At 41.9% G+C, this 20,803-nt stretch overlaps 1 protein-coding gene across 13 annotated transcripts in view; it reads right to left on the bottom strand.

Annotated features, from left to right (window-relative positions):
• Slc16a7 (solute carrier family 16 member 7) overlaps positions 1-20,803 on the bottom strand; it is a 167,929-nt gene that overhangs the window by 98,065 nt on the left and 49,061 nt on the right. For 2 of the 13 annotated variants that reach the window (XM_006241435.5, XM_006241433.5), the window contains exon 1: positions 13,230-13,564. The exons of 9 other annotated variants lie outside the window; for them this stretch is intronic. The gene's annotated coding sequence lies outside the window, so the exon portion shown is untranslated. Of the gene's footprint in view, positions 1-13,229; positions 13,569-20,803 lie in introns of those variants that run through there. 2 more of the 13 variants (XM_063263139.1, NM_017302.2) reach the window with 2 other exon arrangements.

Consider the following 20,803-nt stretch of genomic DNA (forward strand, 5'->3'; position numbering starts at 1 on the left):
CACAATTTAGTCTCCATAAAAAGCTATTGTACAGGATCCTCAGAGGGTCTGATATACGAGGGAGCAGTTTTCATTAATCAAGATCAAATTGGGGAAGTATATTTTCAGGCTATTTAGAAGAAAACGCTCCCATAGAACTGAGACAGTTTGGCTCAGTGATGCAAATCAATCACAGGAAGATATCTCTGAGGCTAAAATGGAAACAGCAGCAGGCATGCTAAGTCCATACAGTCACTGTTTGAAAGCACTACAGCCGCTGCTCGCAAACTGGGCATTCCACACAGTGGCCTAAATCCAAATGATTTAGCCACTGTCGGGAGTACGTGCTGCACAGCTAACAAATGCGAATCGTCTTAATTATCTTCCATTGAATTTAGAGACTTACATTAAACTGCGTCTAAACAGCTGCTAAAATACGGAAGAGGTTGTGACACATGCGCAAGCTTTACCACACCGCATTAATGGGATGTAGTGATTACAAACATTACTACAAAGGGTTAATAACAGTTTATAGCATCCTCAGGAATTTCGAGTCCAGTGGTCACTGGAGGTTGAATCAGCACTCTGTAATAAGAGGAAGACAGAGAGATAACCAGCCCCATGCCCTGAAGGCACAGAAGGACAGATGTCATCAGAGACCAAGACCTTGACCTAGGGCTTACCACCTTCTACTGTAAAAATAAGGATTCGCCGTTCTTTCTAAGTCACCCAGATTCGGGTATGCTGTGATAGCATAAGAAATCAAGACCAACATAGTTTTCCTGAGTTGGGAGCAGAGTTAGGTAAGCACTAGGGTGAGAATGGCGGCAGTAATGGGGAACAGCATAAACACAAGTAGCCTTCGTCCCGAAAGGAAGAGAAAGAAAGCATTGTGTCAAGATACACAGGAGTTGCAGGTTTGGAGAGACATGAGAGGGAGTAGACCCAACTCATTTATCATGGGAAATTCTATTCTTTTATTTTATCAGCAAGGGGGAAAATGGCATAGCATATATCTTAGAAAATAAGTACCAGGGGAAGGGGAAAACGCTGGAGAAAGAGGCTATGACGACCAGTTGCGTACACCTTTCTGTGGTCATGGCCTATGCGATTGCTCTCGGGTAGAGCATTTGCCACCCTCTACTGTGGTGTTCTAAGAAAGACAAGTACAGCATGTGCCTTAGGGAAAGGCAGGCAGAGGGAAGATCTGAGAACCATTAAGGAATTTGAACCATACCTGTCCTTGAGAAATGGACAGAGTACAGTAGGAAACAGAGGCGCTAAGCAAATGACAGACATTTGAAAGTTAGGGACTTAGTGAAATCTTTCAGTAATACAAGGTCCGTAGAAGATGACTTTAGAATGAGATCCAGTCAGTGGCAACTTTTAAAAATACCACTGGCTTTCATAATGAGACTTAAAGATCATCCCCCAAAGTCTGTGTTATGTGTCCCCAAATATTTCAAGCATTTGGTCTTATTATTTCCGACAGGGCCCTGGCCTGTGGGTTAATAGTCTGGTAGACCTATCCACTTCCACACACTTTCTAAGAGGGTTCCTTTGTTAGAAAGCTCACTGTAGTCAATGAAAAACAAAAATGGACTTCTTAAACTCCTCTAAGATCCCATTGCAAATTAAAAAGATAATAAAAATCACAATTCTTTATAAACACTTCTGCTATGAGAACAACACTAATCGTATTAATAAACGTGAGTATGTACAGTGCTTGTCTAGCATGCACCGGGCTCTGGGTTTGATGCTTCCGTACACCATGCAGACTGGACAAGATAGTGCACACCAGTAACCCAGCACTCGGGAGTAGAGGCCTGGAAGTCAGAAGTTCTGGATTATCCTTGAGTGCATAGCGAGTTCAAGGTCAGTGTTGGCTACATAGGACCTGCTCTCACAAAGAAAGAGGAAGGGAACGGAAAGGAAAGGGAGGAAGGGGAAGGGGAGAGGGAGCAAGAAAAGAGAAAAGGGGAAATGGGAGGGGAAGTGCACAATAATAAATTAACTTCAATGTGGCATATTTTCCAGGGAAGAAGAAAAGAATGGTTTCTTGTGCTTTTACTTTACAGAAATTGCAGTTAATAAGGTTGTTCCTAATTACCTGTAATTGTCTTAAAGTACATTACTAGACTTGGATAAATAACAAAAAAAAATCTCAGATAACTACTAAATAGCCTTTATATGAATAATATTTCACTGTTAATATAGTAAAAAAAAAGCTGGGGTTACTCAACATTTTTTTAAAAAGGAAAGGAAAGAAAATTATGTCAATATACAACAAAAAAACTGAAACTGTGCTTTTTTTCCCCTAAAAGGAAATCTAATTTAAAGACATTAGTTTATTCAAACTGCACATGTCCTCAATAGAAAAAGAAATTTAAGTTTTTCATTCAATTAGCAAAAGAGCATAGCAAAATGCTTTTTAAAATGAAAGAAATTGTTTTTACCTAGAAACATAATAAATCAGAAGCAAACTGTCAGCCATTAGTCACTGAGAACATCCATCTGCACAGAGCCTCTGCTGTCAGAGGTTTGAGGCTTCATGATTTCAGGAACAAGAGAGCCGTGAGTCATCACTTACCCAAGAGACACTTGGGTATACACATGCCTGTGCCTTCATAGATTTCTGGACAATCTACCCAAGGGTCAATCAGCAATCAGGATGCCTTAGGCTCCGAACAGCATATGGGGAGAAGGATTGAATGAATATTTACCCTGTGTTCCAATTTGATTTTATGTACATATACACTAGGGAATATGATTCAGGATACAAAGTTAGTAACATATATAGTAGCCATGATATGCACTTAGTAAGTGGGAGAGTTAGAAAAAGCCAAGGAAAACCTTAGAAGTTCTGACCCTGGATACATCCTTTGTGAATTATGAGGACTTCAGACCTTCTGACCCAGGTTATAGACTTTGAATAGATGAAAGCCTTAGAACTTCTACTGTGTCTAAAGCTAACTTTCACTCCTTAGTTTGTGTCAAATAAAGTATAATTTGTTCATTTATGACTCCTATTCCAACGCCACTACATGGAATATCCTGTTTATTCAGACCGTGATGCGACTGTGGCTGACTGGAAAACAGGCTAGGCATTTTCCTTACCCTACACCTCCCTGGTTAAATAGTTTCCTTTGCTTTCCTATCCAATCTGCTGCTTGGTCATGTGGTTTCTTTCATTAGCTGACAGGTGCTGTGGTAACAAAGCTCCACAGACTGGGTAGCTTCAACAGTGCAAACCAATTTTCTCCCAGATCCAGAACCTGGAAACCCAAGGTCAGTTTATCAGTGTGGAAGTGTTCTGGTGAGAGCTGTCTCCCTGTGGGCTCATCTGTCTACAATACCCCTAGAAAGGACTAATAGCATCACAACTTCTAGAGTCCTTCATGAAGGTATTATTGACACTAGACAAGTCCTCATGACTTACTCTCCTTCAAAAGGTTCCATCTCCAAGTACTATCATTTAGGGCACCACAGATGTCAACACAAATTTGGAGAACATGAACATTCAGTCCATAAACAGTATTACCAGTGGATGAGTCAATAGTTGGTATGAGTCAAGTAGGTCTCTCAGAAGCATTTGTGAAGTCGAGCTTGCTTTCACTTACCAGGTCTCAAAAGTCTCCTCTGGTCCTTGTCATGACCACCTACAAAGGACTCTTAGCTCACCTACTAGATAAAGAAAGATCTGAGGCTTGTCCTACAACCATCCCTGCTGGCCAGGGTTTATTAAGGTGTGAGCAAATAATCCATATGTTAAGGTCTGAGCGAGCATCGTCACTTTCTGAGAAAATTATAAATTACCATCTCCAGCCTTCTAGTGGGCTTGTGTTCTTTTCTGCCCCATCACATGGAAGTTTGGTTTAAGATATCGCTAAGCCATATCAGTTGGGGTCAGATATGACCCCTCTGTGGGCCGCTAAGTTCCAGTCTAGATCCTAACTGATTAGATTATTACTCTGACATTTTGGTAACAGGAACAGAGCTGCCCTAGCTTTATTTTGCCACCCCACCCCCTTTTTTCTAGCCCTTGCACACAATATCTCTCACTGTCGTGACTGACAACAGGGCATGCGGCTCTACCCTCCTATGCAGACCTATTGGCAGCAGAGATAATCTTGGTGCCCTGATACTGAGTATCAAGTGAGTTCTGAAGAGCTTGTCTCACCTCTGGACTGCATCGATCACAGGTCAACACTAGTACACATATGATCCAAGCTCAGTGATATAAATGCCCGGATAGTTCTATTGCTTAAGTTCTGCCACAGAAAAGAACCCTCCATTCTATGATTTCATTGACAAGACTTATTAAATCAGCCCCTCCTAAGAATGAGAAGTGTTGGTAGTACTAAGCTCATGGTCACAGAACTCATCCCTTCGCTGTGTGTACAGTTAACTGGGAGAAAACCACAAAGTTAAAACATACTGCAAGTCTCTATAGGAGTATGTCTCAGCTTGAGCTGACTGAGACACCAGAGATAACAAATAGCTTTACTATAGCTATTCTCAACCTTCCTAATGCTGTGATCCTTTATTATAGGTCCTCATGGTGTGGTGAACCCCAACCATAAAATTATATTCATTGCTGCTTCGTAACTGTAGTTTTGTTACTGTTATGAATCCTTGTGCAAATATCCGATATGCAGGGTACCTGATATGCAATACCGTGTGAAATGCTTGGTTGACCCCCAAAGGGATCGTGACCGGCAAATTGAGAAACTACTACCTTGGTGGCTTCTTTCTTAGTTCTGCAAGTATGTAAAAGAAAAGTTACCTCAGTACATAGGATGAGTGTTTCAGGCACTTAAGCAAATGCCATAGGGGCAACTCTGGTTGAGGCAAGCTGGTCCACTATACCAACATCTGTAGAGTGGTGTAACTACCCAAGTCCAGTGGATCACAATTGCATTTTGGACAAATCTTAAATGCTGAGCATGATCTACTAAAATGAAAGAGATTAAGGAAAAACTTCCTAAAGGAATATCTTCCAAGGTTCTTGTGTGAGAGGCAATGATGATATTATGCATGCATTGAGATCCCTCTAAAAGTTATTCATGAGTATTGCCCAGGAAAGACTAGCAGAGAGTCAGTCAGTTGAAGAGACCAATGCACAAAGTGCAGATAGTTTCATTGTTTAAAAAGCTATCTAAGATTCTATTGTGTGATTTATCATTATCTTTGCTCACTTTCTTGTAGCTTTTATATGAAAGGTATTCAGTATGTCTATGGCTTTAGAATATACTAAGAGGAGAAAATAAATTAAATATTGATGCAAATTATTTGCTAACAGAAACTAAATATACTAGGCACTAAAGTGAAAGAAACTCTATTTACTAGTGCTTTGGCTCAGACCTTGACATTCCCCAATGCTTTATATGTGGAAAGCTTAGCTTCCAGGTAGAGAGGCTATGGTAAAATGGTAGAACTGTAGGACCTGAGGTCTAGTAGAACATTAAGTTACTGACAACATCTTAGAGAGAATCCTTGGAAGCAAGTCATTTTCTTTCTCTCTCTCCCTCTGCCCCTTCCTCTACCCACCCCCACCTTCTGCTTTCTTGGGAAAAAATGGAATTTTCTCCACAGCACTTCCTGCCATTATCCTCAGCTTCAACTGAACCAAGAGTAACGGTACAAAGGAACCGTGAACTGAAACCCATAAAGCCACACATCCAAAGGAGTCTCTCTTACACGAAGTAGTTTATGTCAGTGATGTAACCTACAGTATGCATGATGTATGAGTGACACATTGCATCATCCGTCTGAGCTGGTGCTGAATTGTGCTCAACGTCACAGAATTCTCAGATCCTGTATTTGTTTTGTATAAACTGATGGCCAGTGTTCTAGTGTGCCTTTGAACTAGGCTCAAAAAAAAATTAAGTCTTTGCGCCAATTATTGTCAGAAAGAACAGCTCGGCATTAATTTCTCCAATACCAGTTTGCCAGTACCAACCCATCAGTTCTGGCAAATCTCCTTCTATGCTCAGAAGCAAAAATGACAAAAAATTCTGTCTAGCACATTGGCTTCATTGTATGTGGGGAGGGTAACCAGCAAAGTCACTCTGGCTGGCCTCTTTAACTGCTCCCCATTCTGGGTTCTCAAAGAGCCTTGTGTGTTAGCTGATGAAGGAGACACAGGTAGGGAGTTTTGCAGAGCATCTCAGTCAGAATCAAGTCTCTTATGTTTTAGCATATAGGGCTCCATAGCTTCATCAAAGCTTCAGTTTGAATATCTGAATGTATCGGAAAAGCTAGCTGGACTTAATTTCTCAGGCTGTCAAAAAAGTTTGCAAGCAGAATTATCCCTGTAGAGATGTACAATTTTCCATTGTACAGGTAAAAATACAAATATGGTTCTTTGGCGTTTATGTAAGACTATCATTTTGCACACTATTAGGATTCAAATCAGTTACATCCAATAAGGCCAAAGAAAACTGTAGTGCCAACCTCTGCAGATTTGGTCTCTCTAGACTTAGTCAGAATCAGCCATTGTGTCAGGGAATTCTATATATTGGCATCTGGAGGTAACCCCTCTGCTGTAAGCAAAATGAAAGCCGGACAGAGGAAACCAAATGAAGTACTAGTGGGCGTTCCTACTGCCCAGACACAGTGTAAACAGTGCTGTGAAACCAGCAGCTGCGAGCCTAGAGGCTGTCAGCAAAGCACTTACTTGCCCGAGCAGTAGAAAGGAGCTAAGTGCTCTGTGCGATATGGAAGACTGGACAGGCTACTAGTGATACAACCCTGCTCCCCTTCTGGACAATTCAAACAAAAACAATAACAAACTCTACAGCCAAGCGGACGTAGGCAGGGCTCTGCATATAAAACAAACTGAGGCATGGACTTCCACAATTCCAAACAAGTACATGACCTAGTACACTCGATCTCTCCTACGCTTAAAAACCAAACCAAAACAAAATGAAAACTCTTAGGACTCAAAAGTGTGACTATTCTACAGCTTCTCATTTCCCTCTAGATGTGCACACTTACTAAAGAGTTGCTCGCGGCATAACATATACAATATGAAAGAATATAGATGTTTCATATGTGTTTTGACAAGAGAACTGAGAAGGTTCACAAACTACTTATAGAGTGAAGTATATGGGAATTAAATGGATAACCACAGTATCAGCAGTCAGTAGCCAAAGGATACTGAATGATCCTTTCACCAACTTAGAGTAGCTCTTATGTAACAATTAAAAGCAGTGCATAACCAAGAGGGGAGGTTTAATCAACTGGCAATGTTAAACCAAACAAACACTCCACACTGGAGAATAGTACTGAAGGGCCTCACCAAAGTAAAACTCTGATCCACCTGCCCCACTTGAGAGTATGCAGCTAACAGAAATGAAATCAGTGTGGTAAAGACATGCCTGCATACCAGAGCTTCCCACAGAACACTTAACAATATTATTGCATTAGGCCACAGAGAACGATGGAATCTTGACATTTACATTAAGCTAACTGAAGTACTCAGGCAAAGAGCATATGCCTTGCACTCTCGATTGACTTGGTGATGGGGAAATACACTGAGATTCACTAGTGTGTATAATTAATGTGCTAATAAAAACAAAAATGATTGGGAAGGACAGCTCAGGGGTAAAGCACTAGCCTTGTAAGTTAGAAGACCTAAGGTTACGTCCCCAGATCCACTGGGAGTGGTTGCGTGTACTTGTAGCCAAAACACCAGACATGGGACAGTCTCTTCTGAGTTGCTACTTGGAGAGTCCAAGAGATTCTGAAAACGTTAAGTGATTGCTGTTGCTCTTGACCGGCCCCTAAAGGTGCAAGAGAAATCCTTCATGCTGAAGACACCATCAGTTTAGATGCAGACCCCAGAGGCTTCTGACCTGAAACTGACCAGAAGTCTCCCTTCCTCGGGACTAGCTTTGGTGGTTCCAAAAGGTAGCATGCAAGCTTCCGAAGAAGGTGAAGCAATCAACAGTCCTATCCAGCTATGACACCCAGGAACCACAACTACTATCACAACATAACGATCCTCAGTACAGATGCACTACTGTCACCCATGCCTTTTAATTAGACTTAAGACCTCACTAGTAAGAGGGAAGTCATACCTAGTACTGGAAATCTAGCCAAGTGCCTGGGTCTAGTGAAGTCATTGATATGAGAGCAGTTATAATGGCCGTATTACTAATCTCATAACCCCTAACTAGACTAGCAATATTTGTCCTGGCCTACAGAGTAGACCTCTACACTCATCAAGGGACAGAGGAGACCGTTGCAAAAAATGATAACCGATTAAAATGCACACTCGTGGAGACCAGTTCCAACTGGTACATCAACAGCACAGCCCCTGCACGGAGGCCGAGGGATGACTGGGGAATAGAAGTCAGAAACAGTTTACTGTGAGGTCGTGTCTCCTCACATTGTCAGAAGCTACAATGCTTCTGTAAAGTATCACCAACATGACTTCCTAAGCATGAGCTGAACAAGGACCCTGAATGTAGTAACTGGGAATCGATCAGGAGCCAATCCATGCAATCACACTACAGTCACGACCAGCCCACAAGACAGTTTCAGTGGAGAAGCCTCTAAACTCCCATCAGGGCAAGGTTTTATAGGAAATGGCAAGTGAGAGGTGAGTATTTCTATTTTATTTATATAATGAATATTATATATGTATATAGTAACCTATATATTATATATAATATAATGGAACATCACTTAATAAAAATAGACATGAATAGGGAAGAGAGCAAGGAGGTGTATGTAAAAAGATTGAATGGGAAGAAAGGAAAAAGAAAATGATAGAATTGTATTATATCACATGCTCAAAATTTTTAAAAGTCAACAAATATAGTGTCTAAAATTCTCAAAGAATAAAATAGATGAGAATAAAAAATACAAGGAAATGTATACACTTAAAATCCCAGGCCAGACAGAAAAGAATATAAGAAAAATGGATAGTAGACCCTCTTGTCTGAGGACTTGGCATCCCTTGAATTGCACAAATGGGCCACAGATGTTTGAAATTCCTCCAGCATCAGAAACAGCCTCCCTTGAAGAGCAACAAAACCAAAGTGACAAACAAGCAGAAAGCTAATGAAGAGGTCTGAATCAGAGCTACGGCTGCTTGGCCAGAGAGAGAAGAATCAGGGAGGACTGAAGAGGCAGAGCTGAGTCCAAGGAGGGAAGACAGGGGCTGGGATCCAGAGCCTGAGGGACACAGGGCTGAGACTCTAGGCTGAGGCCCACGTTCCCTGTGGAGGTTCAGAAGATGATGTGTCATACCTGAGCACAGCCTGGTGGAATTTGCTCTACTAGGCTGTGCACTTACATCATGCTAGTGAAACCTTTATTTCTTTCTACGTTTTTAAAAACATTAATCATTCCATTTGTTTACATCGCAAATGATACCCCAATTCCCGGCTACCCCTCTGCCAAGCCCCCATCCTACATCTGTCCTCCCCCTCCCCCTTGCCTCTATGAGGGTGCTCCCCCAACCACCTACAGTCTCCAGCCCCACTGCTCCAGCATCCCCCTATATGGGGTATCAAGCCTCCCTGGGACCAAGGGCCTCCAAGGCCATCCTCTGCTCCATATGCATATGGAACCATGGATCCCTCCAGGTACACTCCTTGGTGGGTGGTCTAGACTCTGAGAGAACTGGGAGGTCAGGCCAGCCTATGTTGTTCTTCTAATGGGGTTATAATCCCCCTCTGTTCCTCCAGTCCTTCCACACACTCCCTACCAGGTTCCCTGATTGACTTTCTCCCCATCTAAGCTTGGAAATAATAACGCTGGTTTCCAAGACTTCAAAGGTCTCTAGGCACAGAATTTTATTTTAGAACTTAGGCTCTATTTCCACATCTCTCTTTGAATGGGATATAGAACAAGGTTGAGGTTGGAAGGGCTAATATTTGAAATTCTGGGATCTGGTGAATGTATATGGGGATTGGTAGGATCAAGGTCGGGCCATTACCTGATCATTGAACATCCTGAAGAGAAGTCTAGGTTTGTACTTCTCTTCAATGTGACATTATTGGGAAATAAAGTATGTTAGGAAACATTCTTTCAAAAACAACCCAATCAATAATCAACTTAAAAAGATGGGACACATACTTTGCCTAAAGGTTTAAGCTACTTTGGACCATGATCAGTTTGCACTGTTGTTGGGTTTGTGGTAGAACATGTCTACTCACTTCCTGGCTGAGGAGGTAAAGCCAGGAGAAGGATAAGGCTTAGACCTCACTATCTCCTTAAGGGCATGTCTCCAATACCCGGACTCCTCCCACAAACCCACACCCCCTAAAGCATCTCCTGAATCTCAAAGAGCTGAGCCAGAACAATGCTCCTACCACACGCAACTTGGAAGGATCCTCTACATCAAAATTCTTAAAATGGGCAGGCTGGCTCCCAAGCCGTCATGAAGGGTGCCATTGTAGGAATGTCCCTGTGAAATATGGGGAGGATGTCATGTAAAGACTGATTGATGTATATACTAGAATTGCATTGCCACAAATGAAGCAGAACCTGGGTCAGGCAAGGACCGGAAGAGGCAAGAAAACGCAGCCCAGCCTACGCCTTATTTCACACTTCCAGGCTCTAAAATGGAATGAGACTAATTTTCAGTTGGTCTAAGCCACCCACGTGATGGGGCTTTGTCAGGGCAAAGCTAGGAATGCTGAGGAGGATACATCCCATACCAGGCCCATTGCTCTTCGAACTGGCAGGCTTGGCACACTGTACCAAGTAGGTCAAGGGCTACAGGCCCCTCTTAGAACTCACATGTAATGGTGACTGTCACTGGTCATGTGACTCACCCATGATCTTCAAAGCCAGTGGACATTAAATATCCTTCCTGGTCTTGAACCCGCTTGCTTTTTTTCCCCCAAGAAATAAAAAAGAGAATCTGAAGTCTTATGATTTCTGAGTTACTAAATCTATCAGAACCTGACAAACTTCTACAGTGTATAATTCAGGTAGTCTGTGTCTAATAATGGAATAAAGAATCAGAGATAAGCTTTTTGGTGGTAGCTCGATTTGCAAACTTGGGCTTGTGAGCTGAAAAGCAAATGTAAAACATGGTGTTTAAACTACTTGTTATGTGCCAAGGGAAGAATATACTAGAACTATAAAAAATCTGCACATATCCAACACAAAACAATGACAACAACAACAAACTTCAGGCTTCAGGGACGGTTCAGTGGGTAAGAGTCCTTGATCTGTAGTCATAAAGACCTGAGATCAAATCGCTGCCATTCATGTTTGAAACCTGGTATAGCTGTGTGCTTGCAACCTTGTTATCGGAAAGGTGAAGCCAGGAGGAGGACCCCAAGGGATCACTGGCCAGCTGGCCAAGACAAAATGGCAAACTTACTGTTCAGTGAGAGACTGTGTTTCTTCTAAGGACATAAAGGCAGGTGAAATCAAGAAAGAAAACACCCTCAAACTCTGGTCTTGTCTCTGCACACATCAGCATGAGTATACATGTGCACACATACATGCATGCTGCAAACATTCCACACTACATACAAATTTGTGATGGGCAGACACACCCAGACACAGACGTAGAGATATGAACACACACACACACACACACACACACACACACACACACACACACACAGTCTTAACTGTTAGAATCTAAAATGTTTTACAGTGTCACGGCAAATGATTGCTCTGTTTTCGCACTACACGTGGATCATTTCAAACTTCATATGAGCATTTTTACATTACTATATACTTTGACTTTTAATAATAAGACTTCAATAATCTTAAATTTCCTTAAAACTTTCTTTTAAAAAAAACTCTTTAAAACTTCAGTCACCTCAGAGCTTATGAATTATAGACGTCTCAACATTGACTTGATGTGCACCCAAATAAGTGGCGACATTCTTATCCCTAACTTTGACAAATTCCTCCTGTAAGGAGACCTTAAATAAACCTAAGCAAATACAGCAACGCACAGGATCAGGTTTTACAAGTCCAGCTGATAAACAGACTCAATGCCAGAGGTGAACCAGAAACCATCACTGGCCCCTTGCACTTGAGCTCACTTGAGCTGTGGGTGTTTGCCAGCTCTGCTCCAAAGCAGAGATTGTTTAGGGAATAAACCAGCGAGAGCGTAGAGTAGCACACCACCAGCCCTACTCGTCACCCAAGAGCAGAGGTCTTGTTCTACTCCCAGCCGTGCCCATTATGCTGCCGAGTCCCCTCCCTGGACACTGTTCCTTGTGTATGAAATGGATGTGCCTCTGTGTTCCCACCAGCTCTAGATTTCAATTGCAAAATCATCAATCATTGTCTGATGTTTAATTTCAGCTGTGGAGAAGGCAACTGTGAATGGAAACACATACGGAGCATCGCGGAAGTGTCGGGCTGCTGACGCAATTGGAAGCTCATGTGGTTTTAGTCTACATCCCACCAGCACAAGTTCCTTGGCCTTGGAATTCTGTTGAATAAAGACACCAGTGGGCAGACACTTCTGAAAGGAACAGAGACTTTCTCTGAGTCTGCCTCATACGGGCTCCTGTGACTGAGCAATGAGTCCTTAGTGATAAACACTGATGCAGAATAACCAGTTCTAAAGATGTACAATGTATATACGGATATCTTCAGGAGGTGGCTTTACACAGGAAACTTGGATGACCAAGGTCTTTAGTTACACTACCACTTCTCAATGGTACCACACGAAAAACAACTACACCATAACCACCTATCTTCCACCATACCAACTTACCTAGCTTGCATACCAAAAATAATGTAGTTTATTTTAGGACTTTCCAGCCAAGCACACATATTTATAAGATGTAACAACTCATCTAAGAAATAAGGACACTTTACTGTTAGATAACATAAAGTACAAATTAAATAAAAATTTAATGAGTAAAAAACTACTCTTATTTTTCAAAATAAAGTGGTACCCATGATTTAAAACCATTCCTCCAAATCAAAATTTGGCAGGCTACATGATGTGAGGTATTCTTTGAGATAATTAGGATTAATTCATCTTTCAGCCATGGGGGCTAAGAACCACAATAGCAAATTTCATAGAACATTTTAAAATTCTCTTTGCAACTGCAAGCACACAATGTCTCATCAGCCAGCCTTAACTCGGTCCACTCCAGAAATTAAGTACTATTCCACAAGGCAACATTTATGAGTTTTAACTGTACTTTATAAACTTAAAACATGAAATTGAATAACAAGAATGAAGCAAGCCATGCCTATAGTCTACCAGAGCCAAGGTGAGCACAGTTTTAGAGATTTAATGTTACCTGGAGAGCGAGAGAAAAGCCGCATTAGCCACTTGTTGGGGACTCGGAGCTGAGAGCACAGCGATTGATCATTAACTTTTAGCCAGAAGCAAACTTGCACACAGCTCTCCAGAGGCCGAGGCTCCACTTTCCCTCCCTTCTTTCCTCTCAAATAGGGGAAAGGTAGTTTGCTCTCTCTTCTTGAAGAACTTGCTTTGACATGCACAATTAGTTCAGACTTCTCACGGTGTAACGTAAACTGGGCTTAAATTATAGCCAGGGTCAAAAAGGTGACGTGTCTGGCACTCAGAATTGCTACGTTTAACCTTCCGATTTTCCTTCTCTGTAGCTGAAGTGGGCAGGCTTTCAAGGGTATTTTCCCCAGCGTGTAATTTGATACCGCGTCTGGAAGGCGCAGTAAAAATCCCTGTACAATGAGCGTTGCTGTGTCTATGAACCTTAGCAGAATCTGAGACTGGAGAAGACAGAATTATGAATAGTAACGAAGAGGTCAAGGGCACAGACCTTCGTTTGGTTGCCTGAAGTGGACTTGGGGTTGCTATCCTGAATCGCTCTTCATCTTTGTCTTAAATTGAGAAATGGCCTCTCGCTGACCGGGAAGCTCATGGATTCCGCTAGACCTGGGCAGCCACGGAGCCTCTGCACCTTTCGGGCTCCACCTCCTCAGTGTTATGGTAACGGTAGCTTGTTGTCACTCTTGGAATTTTACACGGTGCTGTGGACACGTACAGCAGACACTGACAGCCATCTCTGCAGCCCTTAGGAGGTATTTCACCAAACAAATTCTCATCCATTACCCCATTCTTCGAACTACATAAGACAGGCACCGTGTGAATATTTTGAGTATGGGCATATTGATGTGTGGAGTTTCAGTTACTTATGTATGGTCCCTGGCTTCCATCTCTAATTTCTAAAGGATCTAAGGTCCCTATTTCTCTGTACTAAACAGCAGAATGTCTCTAAGTTCCATGGTGGTGGAGGCGGGGGGCGACTTAAGTGCTAATTGTGGACGTGATTCCTGAACTTACCTGAGAGATGGGCACCAGGGCAAGCCTATAGGGATTTTCCTGATTACATTCACCGGTGTAGGAAGCTCAGTCTTAACATAGGTTGGGGTCATCCTTGTTGTGGGGAAAGCGAGTGCAGGGCCAAGATGCCTGCATTGCTCCCTCTCTGCCTCTTACTGGGGACAGACAGGATGTGACCTCAGGTTCCTACTTCAGTAACTCCCCTCCCATGAGGGACAATAACCTGGATTACAAACTAGAATAAAACTTGAAGTTTCCTTGGTCAGAGTATTTTATCACAGTAACAGGCAAAGAAACTAAGATGAGGTTCATGGTTTCCAAAGAGGGAAAGAATTCAGTTCTCTAGAACTGAGTACCAGGTGCCAGCCTGTTGCAAAACATGTTTCTCCAAGATTTCAATTCTGTGTGTAATAATCATAAGGACCAAGCAACAAAGACAATTCTTTTCTAGACATTCTCTCTGATGTTTTTTGACCAAATAAGGCAATTCCTTTTCCCAATGTATACAATGTGTATCTGCTTCTTCTATTAAGAGCTTGAGTTAATTTAAAATGAAACAGAAGCAGAGGAAAGTTCCTTCCTTCTACAAATATAGGCAGTGAGGTTTTGATATGTTACAAATTGTAGTATGAATTCTCCCACTGCATAGTAAACACCTCACAATCTCCAGGAGATGACTTTTTTTTATAGAACCCTCATCAAATGAATCTTTGTCCCAACAGAGCTTAGCACTTAACAACCAGTGTCAGAGGACAGCTTACCGCTACTTAGCTCAGTGAGCTTAACAGCTTTATTTCCGCTCTGAAATAGCAAGGCTTCCTTCCAGCACACAGAGTGGATGTTCTAATGGGCTGAGCAGAGCAGGGTGGTTTAAAACACAGGGAAATGGAAGGCAAATCACCCCCGACCCCACCCCATCCCCCCAAAAAGAAGGACCAACCATTTCAAAGTTATTTTCCTTGTAAAGTGGGGGGACTGGAGTCAGCAGGACTGAAGGTAAGTGATTGTTGAACATTTAGCTTCTTTTGTGGGAGGATTAAGGGAAGAGGGAAAATCATTATCTCACAGACTGAAACTGGCCTGCTTGGGGAGCGTGTTGATTACCTCAGTTATCTCAGTTTCCCATGGCAGATAAGCAGCTCGTTCTCACACTTGGTGACCTGGAAATTCTGGCCTACCATGAAGATGCACTTTTAATACCTTCTCTTCTATTCTAAAGTTAAATCCTTGGAAGTTCTACGTATGTGCTGCTTAGAGTCATTTCGTTTAATCAGCATGTTAGGGAAGGTTACAGAGCTCAGGTTATATATCAGCAATTTGCATTAGGAACATAACCATTTATTTCTCTTCGCATGATGTCCATTAAACTGCTTTCACACTTTAAATATCCAGTTGTAAACATTCTACCAAGAAGCAAATTCAACTTGAAGGCAAATTAAGGGTTAACATTTGCTATAGTCAAAAAAAAAAAAAAAAGCAAACACAACTTGGATATTGAGCTGGCCTTGCTAAAACTGCTTTCTTCTGATTATTTATTTTTAACTAAGAAAGATCATACACTGTGGGAAGCACAGAGAAATCACATACGTGTAGCAGTACAAACTATTCTAAACTATTCTGTAGGACATGAGATACAGACAGTCTTCTTGGCTACATGAACCTCAAAGAAAGAAGACAAAGGCAGGAGAGCTCTGTTCCTGCTCACTGAACCCCAAGGAGACCTGGGCAGGAGGTGCCTAACCTTTGCCAAGGTTACCTACTCTCAAGAGTAATTCTGGAGCTATGGTTATAACACAGTTTGCTCCTCCAGACCCCCAAGATTTTAACACACTTTGATCAGTTGGGGACAAGAGAAGTCGATATACAGTCAACGGAAAATCCTGATGAAGAGCGCGCATGGTCTCAGAACATGTCATTTACTCCATGCTTGAATCATGAAAACAGATTCTTGGCGACAGATTTGTTTATAATCTTATTCCCCAGTTTCACGTAGCCTTGCACATTTCCCTTGTGAGATTTTGATGTTGTTCATGTTGTGAAGAAAAGTTAAAAACTGGATCAATGAGCAAAACCCATGCTCTTCACTTGATTTCTAAGCCTAAGGAAGTACGAAGAGCAGAAATCCTAATTTTATATTTTAGAAGGGATAGGGAAAGAAAATAGCTGAAAAGCAAACAAACAAAAAATAAAAGCAAATCCCTCCCAATGTGATACCAGTCTCTATTTGCTTTTCTCATTGGTAATACTGTTTCTATTTTCTTTTATGAAAAAGAGTACTACAGCCTTCATATTTCAAGGGATGGAGCTTACTATGATTTTATATTCTGAATTCTAGACCACAACAGAACTCAAAATTAGCAAACAGCAGAGGGAAACAATCCTAGTTCATTTGCTCAGTTAATTATCTCTCAGTCACAACATAAAAGGCATCTTGGTCTCAGCTTTGAAATCCAGGGCAAGAAGAGAGTTGTCGTTCAAGTTTGCCTCATGGAACAGTCCCTTTAATAATGCTTACACAAAATATGTAAGTATTCTATTATCTCAGAGCATTTCTCCTTCAGGGCAGTCAATTGAGCAACATATGAAAGGGTGATTTGGGTCTAGGAGATGTGTAGAACTCTTCCACCTTTGGCCATTGTCTGGTCAGTAGAAAGCTGCAGTACATTTGGTTAATAGATGAGGGTATTTGGGAACATTGCTTTTAAGGTATCTTTCCATTTAAGAAAGTGTGATTTCACATAACTCCCTGGCATCACCCTCAGTACAGATGAGCCACGAAAGCTCCTATCCCATGCACCAACACTAACAATGACTCAGAACAATGTCCATAACTGGTGAGAACATCTCCTTCCTTATGAAATCAAAGTGCCCCAGCACACAGACTCATCTGTCTTTCCTTCATTTCTTGGGTGTCTTGTAACTTCAAGCATTTTAGTAGCCTTTAATTTTATCCATACCTCTAAGTAATTACAGACCACACTCAACCTACCTACGCAACCAACCACCATGGTAATGCTGGGAATTTTTTTTTTTTTTTTATAAAATGAAGCATGATCAAGAGTATGTACTCCATCCACTGCTGCAGGCAATGATACTAGGATACACAGTTTATTGTTCTTCGGTTTTATAACACCTTTATTTTTTGTTGTAAAACGAGGAGCCCTTATGTATATGTGTTTTTTAAACCTATAAAAGCATGAATACTTATCAAGGCATCGGCAAGCAACATTAGACAGCTTTGGATAGACAGTCTCAGACACACCATCTCACTGGAAAATAAGATGCTTCCTTGTCTCAAAACAAGTTTAAAGAAATCAAATTGAATCTCTTAACTCCTGAGTTATTCTGAAAGGTTCTGGTAGAAACCTCTTGATGTTGCTGCTTTACGGGAAAGCATAAGAGACCCTCACCCACTGATGACAGGACGTAAAGACAGGGAAAGTATTGTAGGGCTGGCAGGATGAATCATCGGATAGAAGTGCTTTCCACAAAAGCCAGACGACCTGAGTTTGGTCTCCAGAACCCAAACCATGTAACGATGGAAGGAGAGTCAACTCCAGGAAGTTGTTATCTGTTCTCTGACTTCTGTACTGGTTCTAGGTCTCACATACATATGTATTCTCACATACATACATACATATATACATCATGCATGCACACATACACACACATACCCGCTCTAGTAAATAATAACGGTGACTAAAAATTAACTTTGCTCAGTAGAAAAAAGTGGGAAAGTGTATACACATGACAGAGGATTGGTGAGTGCCTGAACCCTAACCAGAGAAGCTTCCTCTTGCTGTAGGTGCTAATTAACACAGAAAAACCACAGCTGGACAGACATGGGAAGAGAATAAAGGACTTTGGAATGGTCGTTTCTAAATGAGGCAGCTGTATCAAGACTCCCCGCTCTGGGATCAGGGATCTACATGGAAGGCGGGATGGGAAGACTGTGAGAGGCAGACGCAGAGGCAGAGGATGACGACTTCAGGGAAGCAGGTCTGATAGGAACTCAGAAGGCCCAGGAGTGCATGTGAAGGCCCAGCATAAGATCAAGCCAGCTAAACACCACAGCACAGGTGGGGAAAGGAGATGCAAAACAACCTCTGGGCAAGAAGCTATTTGCAACCCATAGTTCCTGGGGTTGGGAAAATCAGTCTTCTTCAATAGAGGGACACTAAGTATACACATCCAGGTCTAGTAGTAGTCATCCAACACGAATGAGACCCCATGGCTGTGGTAGTTTCTTTTTTTTAAAAGAGAAATAATGTGAATTTAGGGGTAAGGAAGTGAGGGAAGACCTGGGAGGACGTATGGGAAGAGAAAGTATAACAACAAACGATGCTGTATGAAACTCTCAAATAAAAATAGGTTAAAGGGGGAAATCTAATACAAGGATAGAAAGTAATAGAAAGCCGTACAGGAAAACATTGTGAACTGTGTTTTAGTCATGCCAAAGCTCGGCAGGATACACACAGGCAAAAACAGCAATGTAAGTAAAAGTAAGCTTTTAAAATGAAGGACCTGGCTTTAAACTTGTGTAGGAAGCCAGTTACTGGTGATTGTGCCATATCTGAGGCTTGGTGAAGCTTCAGTGTTTATCTTCGTGTCTGCTGTTTCTCTGAGCAGATTAGATCCTTCATGACCCCTTAGCTGCAGAGGACATAGGCCTCCTTTGCCTCTGACGGGCTGTGCCACCAGCCCAGGAGTCCTTACTGGGTCCCTTTGCCTGGGAGCCACACATGTTTCCCTGCACAGTCTAGTGTAACTCCTGTTTGCTACCTGTTCACCACTGCACTACAGGACTAGGGTTCTTGGTGCTGCTTTTGTTATAGGTACTGGATTTTCAGTGTACCTTTCAGTGTAAGGTCTATTCCTTATCTTGAACAAACTACCCAATCAGAACCTCGGGCTTGCCTTACACTGCAAGTTCCTTATGCCAACACATCTGATGAAATGACACTGCAGTCTGTGTTACAGTTAGTCAGCAAATTTCAAGAAGAGAAAAAGAAAGAAGAAAAACAAAAACGATACCCCCTCCAAAGGAAAAAAAAATAAACCCACTAAGCAAGTTTGATGACTTCTTGTCCCATGCTCCTCCTTAGGTGTCTTACTACAGAGGAGGCGCATTTTGTTGGTGAACACTCTGTAACACACTCCTCTGGGGAAGCTTCCTCCAAGAAGGGAAGGCTGATCTTGGAGATAAATTCAAATTAAAGTACCCATTTGATTAGGTATTCAAGCCATATTCTCTACTCCGACATCAGGTTTAAGAATTGTGTACAGGCATCAAAGAAGCTAGCTGAGTCTGCTTTTTCCCTTGTGCTCAATTAATTGGTTTAACCAACATTTAGTGGGTGGTGAGCCCACAAGGCCACTATGGTAGGACCAGGAGGAATGTCAGGGTAAATCAGGCAGGGGCTCTTTCTCTCACGCGCACTTACCCCTTGATAGAAACTAGATGCACAGGGAGCTACCCAGTCAGAATTATTAAAGCCTCAATAGAGCCATCATCTTATTAAGAGTAGTCAGTGTCCTGTAGAGCTTTCTAGGATTTAACTCAGTGCCATGTGAATTCATAAAGGCTGCACATGAGATAAAAAAACTCATAAAACCATAAAATACAGCCGTCCTCTGCATTGCAAAGCTGTTATGCAGTGCAAGGTTCTGATTCTCTCGATAGTAAAGAGGAATCAGTTCTTTGTACCTAAAAACCACCATCATCTTCTCTGTCTAGAATTTTAGGGAAATATTATCGAATATAATGACAAAGTTGTGACAGGAACCAGAAATACTGTTCTAAGAAGAAATAAAAATATATAGCAAATAAAGTGATTCCTAAGGGCATTCTGCTATACTCAGACATCAGTGCCTTGAATACAGAAAATCAAAACAAAAAAGACATTTCCCGTGTGTAGATAGGAACTAACTCAGAGGCCTACAGCTGGATAATGTGCAGAGAGAGAGTGAGGGACTTTGAGCGTTGAGTCCTAAATGGGATGTCTTCACCAAAGCAGGGATCTCTTTAGAAGAGGAGGTGGAATCATCCTAAGAGCCAGAGGTACTGAATGTCCTCCAGGCACAGCAGGACCGATGGACACATGAGCTCACCAAGGGTATCGTAGCAGATGCAGGTATGCACAAGCTCAGTCTATACAGACTCCCAGCCCCAAGAAGCAGAAATGGACATGGGCTCCTACATCCAGGCAAAAGGCGAGAGGCTAGGTGCAACTGATGCTTGCTGGCAAAGGAAAAAGTTTGTCTAGTGGGGTCTCATTGGGTATATGAACCACACCTCAGGGAAGGCTCCATGTCCAAGAAGAGAGGGATAAAACAAAGCCAACTCAGTAATAATTTCTTTAACATTTTGTCTCATTTTGCTTTGAGCTTTTTGTTGTCCTTGTTGTTTCATTAAGTTTTTGCTTGATTTTGACTCTGTCTTTATCTGTCTATCTGTCTGTCTGTCTGTCTCTCTTTCTCTGTTTGTGTGTATTTGTGTGTGTGTGTGTGTGTTTGTGTGTGTGTGTGTCTTGATTTTATTGTTTT

This window comes from Rattus norvegicus, chromosome 7, assembly GCF_036323735.1.
Source record: "Rattus norvegicus strain BN/NHsdMcwi chromosome 7, GRCr8, whole genome shotgun sequence".
Classification (NCBI taxonomy): domain Eukaryota; kingdom Metazoa; phylum Chordata; class Mammalia; order Rodentia; family Muridae; genus Rattus; species Rattus norvegicus.